Source organism: Physeter macrocephalus, chromosome 4 (genome assembly GCF_002837175.3).
Source record: "Physeter macrocephalus isolate SW-GA chromosome 4, ASM283717v5, whole genome shotgun sequence".
NCBI classification, from domain to species: Eukaryota; Metazoa; Chordata; class Mammalia; order Artiodactyla; family Physeteridae; genus Physeter; species Physeter macrocephalus.
This window is the reverse complement of record NC_041217.1, coordinates 139043612-139051748: the sequence shown is the minus strand read 5'-3', so window position 1 is coordinate 139051748 and position 8137 is coordinate 139043612.

Below are 8137 nucleotides of genomic sequence, written 5' to 3'. Positions count from 1 at the left end.
TCCAGCATTTATTGTTTGTAGATTCTTTGATGATGGCCATTCTGACTGGTGTGAGGTGATACCTCATTGTGGTTTTGATTTGCATTTCTCTAATGGTTAGTGATGTTGAGCATCTTTTCATGTTCTTTCCCTTCTTTCACTAGCTATTTTTTTCTTGCTAGTTCAAAGTTATACATCCATTTTATTTTATTTTGGTTGTTGCTTTTAACTCATTTATTTTTTCCTGTCTGCTTTTTAAGCTTATATATATTATATATATATATATATATATATATATATATATACTCTATTGAACAAGTGGCTCCTAATCTGTTATTTAACACATTCCCCCAGTCTTTTTTTTTTTTTTTTTTTGTGGGGTATGCGGGCCTCCCTCTGTTGTGGCCTCTCCCGTCGCGGAGCACAGGCTCCGGACGCACAGGCCCAGCGGCCATGGCTCACGGGCCCAGCCGCTCCGCGGCATGTGGGATCCTCCCAAACCGGGGCGCGAACCCGGTTTCCCTGCATCGGCAGGCGGACGCGCAACCACTGCGCCCGAGGGAAGCCCTATTTTTTTTAATTTTTAAAATTTATTTTTGGCTGTGTTGTGTCTTCGTTGCTGTGCTCAGGCTTTCTCTAGTTGCAGCGAGTGGGGGCTACTCTTCATTGTGGTGTGCGGGCTTCTCATTGCTATGGCTCCTCTTGTTGTGGAGCACGGGCTCTAGGCATGCAGGTTTCAGTAGTTGTGGCTCGCAGGCTCTAGAGCTCAGGCTCAGTAGTTGTGGCACATGGGCTCAGTTACGCAGCAGCACGTGGGATCTTCCCGGACCAGGACTCGAACCTGTGTCCCCTTCATTGGCAGGCGGATTCTTAACCACTGTGCCACCAGGGACACCCTCCCCCCAGTCTTTAATTCAACAATTGTGTATTTGTTTCCTAAAACTTCTGTTTGACTATTTTAAAAATCATTTTGGGTAGCCTATTCATGCTTTTTTTTTTTAATCCAGGAAGGCAAATGATTTAATAGCTTACTGGTGGAAGCTGATCTTTGCTGTCAGGGTGCCCTGGCGCCTATGAGTGCTTTAAACCTTTAATACATAGTTATAGCTATTTAAATAGTCTTATTGATAATTCCAATGTCTGAAATTCTTGAGGATCTAAATGTTGTTGTTTCTGCTGATTCTCACTCATGGTGGTTTGTTTCTTTGTGTGTTGATAATCTTTGTGAGCTCCTATTAGTTTCATCCTAATCTATGTGAATCCTCAATATCTAAATATTTTGTCTTTTCTAAAAAGTCCTATTTGGCTCTTTTATCAAAAGTACATGGTCATTTTTGACACCAAGATACAGGCGATACCTCTTCAGAGAGGAGTTGCTATTGCATCTTCCAGAAGCCAGGAGTCACTGCTGATAGGGGACCACTTCCATATCCTTTGAGGAGTTTCCATCTTAATACAGGAATCTCAGAGTCAGCTCCCCTATTCTACAGCTGATTCAGGGCTTAGTTTCACAACCACAGAGCTGATATTGGCGCTTCTCAGGGCTGCTCTAACTTTTCTATTTGCCCAGGACTATTTTGCCCAGTTCCCTATTTTGGTTTTACCCAATGATATTATTTATGTTTATGTTTATACATATGTGTGAATGCTTGGAGGTATTCCCTTAACTCTTATGAAAGCAGTACATTAAATAGTTATTTCATGGAAAAGCTAACTGTTTAGTGAGCAAAAGTCTGACATACTGCCAGAAATGAAATTCTCAACTAATCTTTCTGTTACTCAGAATTCCAAGCATGCACAAAAAAGTAAAGAACAATATAATGAAACCCCGTATACCATCATCTATATTGACTTATTGCAATTTTGCTATTGATCCCCCTTTTCCTTCTTTCTTTTTATGGTTTTGTGAAGTCACTTTTAAAACTTAAACACATTTGTTTTGAAGAGAAACTTCTATTGGCTCCATGAAATGGAAAACCATGATCCCTTGCCAGTAATAGAATGTAACTATAATAATAAATAAAATGAAAATCAAAGTTATTAAAAATTAAGAAAATAAACAATAAGATATCAAAGTAATATTGAATTGATTTATACAAATACATACCTGAAAAGTTTTTCAATGAGACTAAAGGAATAACTTATGATCAATCAGTAATGAAGATATGTATATTAAACTCATTGCCTCTTCATTTAAAATAAGGATTAGTTTCTAGAATAATAAAATGATTCTGTCTTTTGGTTTTGATGTTATAGCACCAAGAATCCCAACTCCCTACACATATCTGCAATTGGAAAGGAAGGGCAAAACATATTTAACCACTTTTTAGATTTCAGTTATACATATTTAAAACTACTTTGTATTCTAAACAATTGTCAGCTTCCAAAGTGATGGTTGATGTACTGCTGAAAATAACAGAATTACTGGAGTTTTGAAATATTTATGGGCAGCCTGTGTAACATGGTGTATCAGAGGTCTACCCCAAGGTCCAATGATTTGTAGGAGGTCTCAGAGAACTTATCATATAGTCATACTCATAGCTATGCTTAAACAGTGAAAGGATACAAGAGAAAATCAGCAAAGGGAAAAGGCACATGGGGCCAAAGTCCAGGGAAAACCTGGCATAAGCTTCCAAGAGTTCTCTCCCAGTGGAGTCACACAGGATACACTTAACTCTTCCAGCAACAAGCTGTGACAACATGGGTGAAATATTGTCTACCAGGGAATCTCATCAGAGAACAATGCCCAAGGTTTCTACTGGGGGCTGGTCACATAGCCATCCTCTGTCTAGCATGTACCTAAATTCCAAATTCCCAGAAGGAAAGCAGGTTTTCACAGTAGCTAAAATGTGAAAGGAACCCAAATGTCCATCAACAGATGAAGGGATAAGCAAAATGTTTTATATACATACAATGGAATATTATTCATCCTTAAGAAAGAAGGAAATTTCACAGTATGCTACCACATGGAAGAAACTTGAGGACTATGCTAAGTGAAATAAGACAGTCATAAACAGACAAGTACTGTACAATTCCACTTAAGTATTTACAGTAGTCAAAAATCATAAAGACAGAAAATGTAATGGTGGTTGCTAGGAGCTAGCAGGAGGAGGGAATGGAGGATTATTGTTTAATGAGTATCATTTCAGTTTTACAAGATGAAAAGAGTTATGGTGATGGCTGCACAACAATGTGGATGTTCTTAATGCCACTGAACTATACACTTAAAAATGGTTATAATGGTAAATTTTATGTTATGTGTATTTTATCACAATAAAAAAACAAAAAAGTAAGAGGGCCAGTGACTGTAAATGTAGATCATATAGTTCTAATAACTTTACATAACAACTCTTTCCAAAAAAAAAGGTAAGGGAATAGAAAAAGACACACTATGCTAACACTAATCAAAAGAGAGCTGGAATGACTATATTACTTTCAGACAGAGAAAACTTCAGAGCAAGGAAAATTATCAGGGATAAAGACATTTTATAATGATAAAGGGGTCAATTCTCCAAGAAGGCATAAGCTTTAATGTGTATGTGCCTAACAACAGAGCATCAAAATACATGAGGCAAAAACTGATAGAACTGAAAGGAGAAATAGACAAATCCACTCTTATAGTTGGAGACTTTAATACCCCTCTGTCAGAAATGGATGGATCTAGCAGGCAGAAAATCAGAAAGGACATAGGAGAATTCAACAGCACCATTGGTCAACTGGATGTAATTAACATCTATAGACCACTTCACCCAACAACAATGGAATACATATTCTTCTCGAGCTTACATGGAACATTCACCAAGATAGACAACATTTGAAGCCATAAAACATACCTTAACAAAACAAACAAAAAACAGAAATCATACAATATATGCTGTCAGACCACAGTGGAATCAAACTAGAAATCAATAACTGAAAAATACTTGGAAAACTCCAGAATACTTGTAGATTAAACAAAACACTTCTAAGTAACACAGGACCAAATAAGAAACCTCAAGAGAAATTAAGAAATATTTTGAACTAAATGAAAATGAAAATACAACTTAACAACATTTGTGAGATGCAGCAGAAGTAGTACCTACAAGGAAATTAATAGCATTGAAAGCATATATTAGAAAAGAAAGGCCCGGGTTCAACCCCTGGTTGGGGAACTGAGATCCCACGAACAGTGCAGTGTGGCCAAAAAAAAAAAAAAAAAGTAAAAAGAGAGAGAAATCTAAAATCAATAATCTAAGCTTCCACCTTAGCAATTTGGAAAAAGAAGAGAAAATTAAATTCAAAGTAGTCAGAAGAAAATAAATTAAAATTAGAGCAGAAATCAATGAAACTAAAAAGAGGAAATCAATAGGGAAGATCCATGAACCAAAAGCTGGTTCTTTGAAAAGATCAGTAAAATTGATAAACCAGGCTAAGTAAGAAAAAAAGAAAGAAGATGCAAGTTTCTAGTATCAGAAATGAAAGAAGGGACATCACTACCAATCCCATGGATATTAAAAGGATAATAAAGGGATACTAATAATTCTATACCCACACATGTGATAACATAGTAAAATGGACCAATTCTTTGAAAGACACAGTCTGTGTAAACTTACAGCAGAAGAAATAAACAATCTGAATAGGCCTATATCTTATTAAAGAATTTGAATAAATAATTAATAACCTTCCAAAACAGAAAAAGTACAGGCTCAGATAGGTTCACTGGTGAATTCTACCAAACAATTAAGGAAGAAATTATAGCAATTTTCTACAATCTCATCCAGAAATTAGAAGGAGAGGGAATACTTCCTAACTCATTCTATGAAGCCAGCATTACCCTAATACCAAAACCAGACAAAGACATTACAAGAAAAGAAAATTAGAGGCCAATATCTTTCACGAATATAGATGCAAACATCCTCAACAAAATATTAGCAAATTGAATCCAACAATGATTTAAAAAATTATACATCATGACCAAGTGAGATTTATTCCAGATATATAAAGCTGGTTCAACATTAAAAAATCAATTACTGTAATCCATTACATAAAAAGCCTAAAGAATAAGAATCACATGATCATATCAATACATGCAGAAAAAGCATTTGACAAAATTCAACACCCTTAATTATAAAAATTCTCAGCAAACTAGGAATAAAGGGGGAACTTCCTCAACTTGATAAAAAACATCTACAAAAAACCTACAGCTAACATCATATTCAATGATGTTACAACTAGACGCTCTCCTGCTAAGATCAGGAATAAGGCAAGAATATACCCTGATGGTTTGCAAACTGGCCCCCTTACATGGAAGGCAGAGAGAGACCAAAGAAAGAGGCAGATCACTCCAGATTGGTAGGTGGCAGGATGGCATTTTAAATAAGCAAGGGGACTTACGAGGCTTGTCTTGGGCAGCCACAAGACAAGTAGATCTCTGAACACACCCACTATTATCTTAAAAGTTTATACAGAGGACTTAACTGGGTTCAGTCATATATACCATCCAGATGGTCTCAACATCACATTACTATCTCAGGCTGCATCTTTGGGTAGCTTCTAGCATGGGGAAGCCAAGTAGAACACACATTCCAAAGACAGGGGAGGAGGTGAGGAGCTTCTGATTGCCCAAGTCCAGCTTACAGGTTAACCAGTGGTCATGACCTCTCAGTAATCTCTTCCAATATCCCCTCTCACCACTCTCTCAACATCATACTGGAAGTCCTAGCTAATGCAATAAAAGAAAAGGAAATAAGTGTATACAGATCAGGAAGAAATAAATAAAGCTTTCTTTGCTCATAGATGACACAATTGTTTATGTAGAAAATCTGAATGGGGCTTCCCTGGTGGCGCAGTGGTTGAGAATCCACCTGCCAATGCAGGGGACACAAGTTTGAGCCCTGGTCCGGGAAGATCCCACATGCCGCGGAGCAACTAACCCCGTGCGCCACAACTACTGAGCCTGTGCTCTAGAGCTGGCGAGCCACAACTACTGAGCCCGCATGCTGCAACTACTGAAGCCGGTGTGCCTAGAACCCGTGCTCCGCAACAAGAGAAACCACCGCAATGAAAAGCCTGCGCACCGCAACGAAGAGTAGCCCCCCACTCGCCGCAATTAGAGAAAGCCTGCACGCAGCAACAAAGACACAACACAGCCAAAAATAAATAAATAAAATAAATACATTTTTTAAAAAAAAGAAAAAAGAAAATCTGAATGAATTGAGCAAGAAACTACTGGAACTAATAAGTGATTATAGCAAGTTTGCATGATACAAGGAACTAATAAGTGATTATAGCAAGTTTGCATGATACAAGGCTAATGCACAAAAGTCAATTGCTTTCCTATATACCAGCAATGAACAATTGGAATCTGAAATTAAAAACCATAATACCATTTACATTAGCACCCCCCAAAATGAAATACTTAGGTATAAATCTAACAAAATATGTAGAAGATCTATACAAGGATACTTATAAAACTCTGATAAAAGAAATCAAGGAAGAGCTAAATAAATGGAGAGATATTCCATGTTCATGAATAGGAAGACTCAATATTGTCAAGGTGCCAGTTCTTCCTAACTTATCTGTAGAGTCAACACGATACCGACCGAAATCCGAGGAAGTTATTTTGTGGATATTGACAAACTGATTTCAAAGTTTTTACAAAGAGGCAAAAGACCCAGAAGAGCTAGCACAATATTGAAGGAGAAGAACAAAGCTGAAAGACTGACACTACTTGACTTCAAGACTTAATTTAAAGATATAGTAATCAAGAGAGTATGATATTGGCAAAAGAATAGACAAATAGATCAATGGAAAGAAGATATAGTCCAGAAACAGACCCACACAAATATAGCCATGTAATCTTTGACACAGGAACAAAGGCAATACAAAGGAGAAAAGAAAGTCTCTTTGACAAATGGTTCTGGAACAACCAGCCAGCCACATGCAAGAAAAATGAATCTAGGCACAGACCTTAGACCTTTCACAAATATTAACTTGAAATGGATCTTAGACCTAAATATAAAACACAAAACCATAAAACTTGCAGATGACACAGGAGAAAAACTAGATGACCTTGAGTTTGGTGATGACTTTTAGATACAACACCGAAGTCACAATTCATGAAAAAAGAATTGATAAGTTGGACTTCATTAAAATCAAAAACATCTGCTCTGAAAAAGACACTGTCAAGAGGCTGAGAAGACAAGCTACAGACTGGGAGAAAATATTTGCAAAAGACATAGCTGATAAAGGACTGTTATCTAAAGTAAACGAAGAACTCTTAAAACTCAATGATTAAAAAAAGAACAATCTGATTTAAAAATGAGCAAAAAAAAAAGAGCAAAATATTGGAACAGATACTTCACCAAAGAAGATGTACAGATGGCAAATAAATATATAAAAAGATGCTTAACATCATATGCCATTAGGGAATTGCAAATTAAAACAAGTGAGATACCATTACGTACCTCTTAGAATGGCCAAATTTCAGAACACAGACACCACCAAATCCTGGTGAGGATGTGGCAACAATTGCCAAACAACAGTTTGGCAATTTCTTACAAAACTAACCATACTCTTACCATAATAAGATCCAGCAATTGTGTTCCTTGGTATTTACCCCCATGAGTTGAAAACTTATGTCCACGAAAAAACCTCACACAGATATTTATGGCAGCTGTCTTAGTCCATTCAGGCTGCTATAACAGAATACCATACATAGACTGGGTAGATTATAAACAACAGAAATTTATTTCTCACAGCTTTGGAGGCTGGGAAGTCCAAAATCAAGGGATCAGTAGATGTGGTATCTAGTGAGTGTCCACTTCCTGGTTCCTAGACAGCCACCTTCTCGTTGCATCCTCACATGGTGAAGGGGCAAGGGAGCTCTCTGGGGTCTCTCTTATAAGGGCACTAATCCCATTCACTAGGGCTCTACTCTAACTACCTAATCACCTCACAAAGACCCCACCTCCAAAAACCATCTTTAGGGATTAGGTTTCAACATATGAATTTTGGGGAGATACAAACATTCAGGCTCTAGCAGCAGCTTTATTCATAATTGCCCAAATTTGTAAACAACCAAGATGTCCTTTATCAGGTGAATAGATGAACTGTGGTACATCCAGACAATGGAATATTATTCAGTGATAAAAAGAAATGAGCTATCAAGTCATGAAAA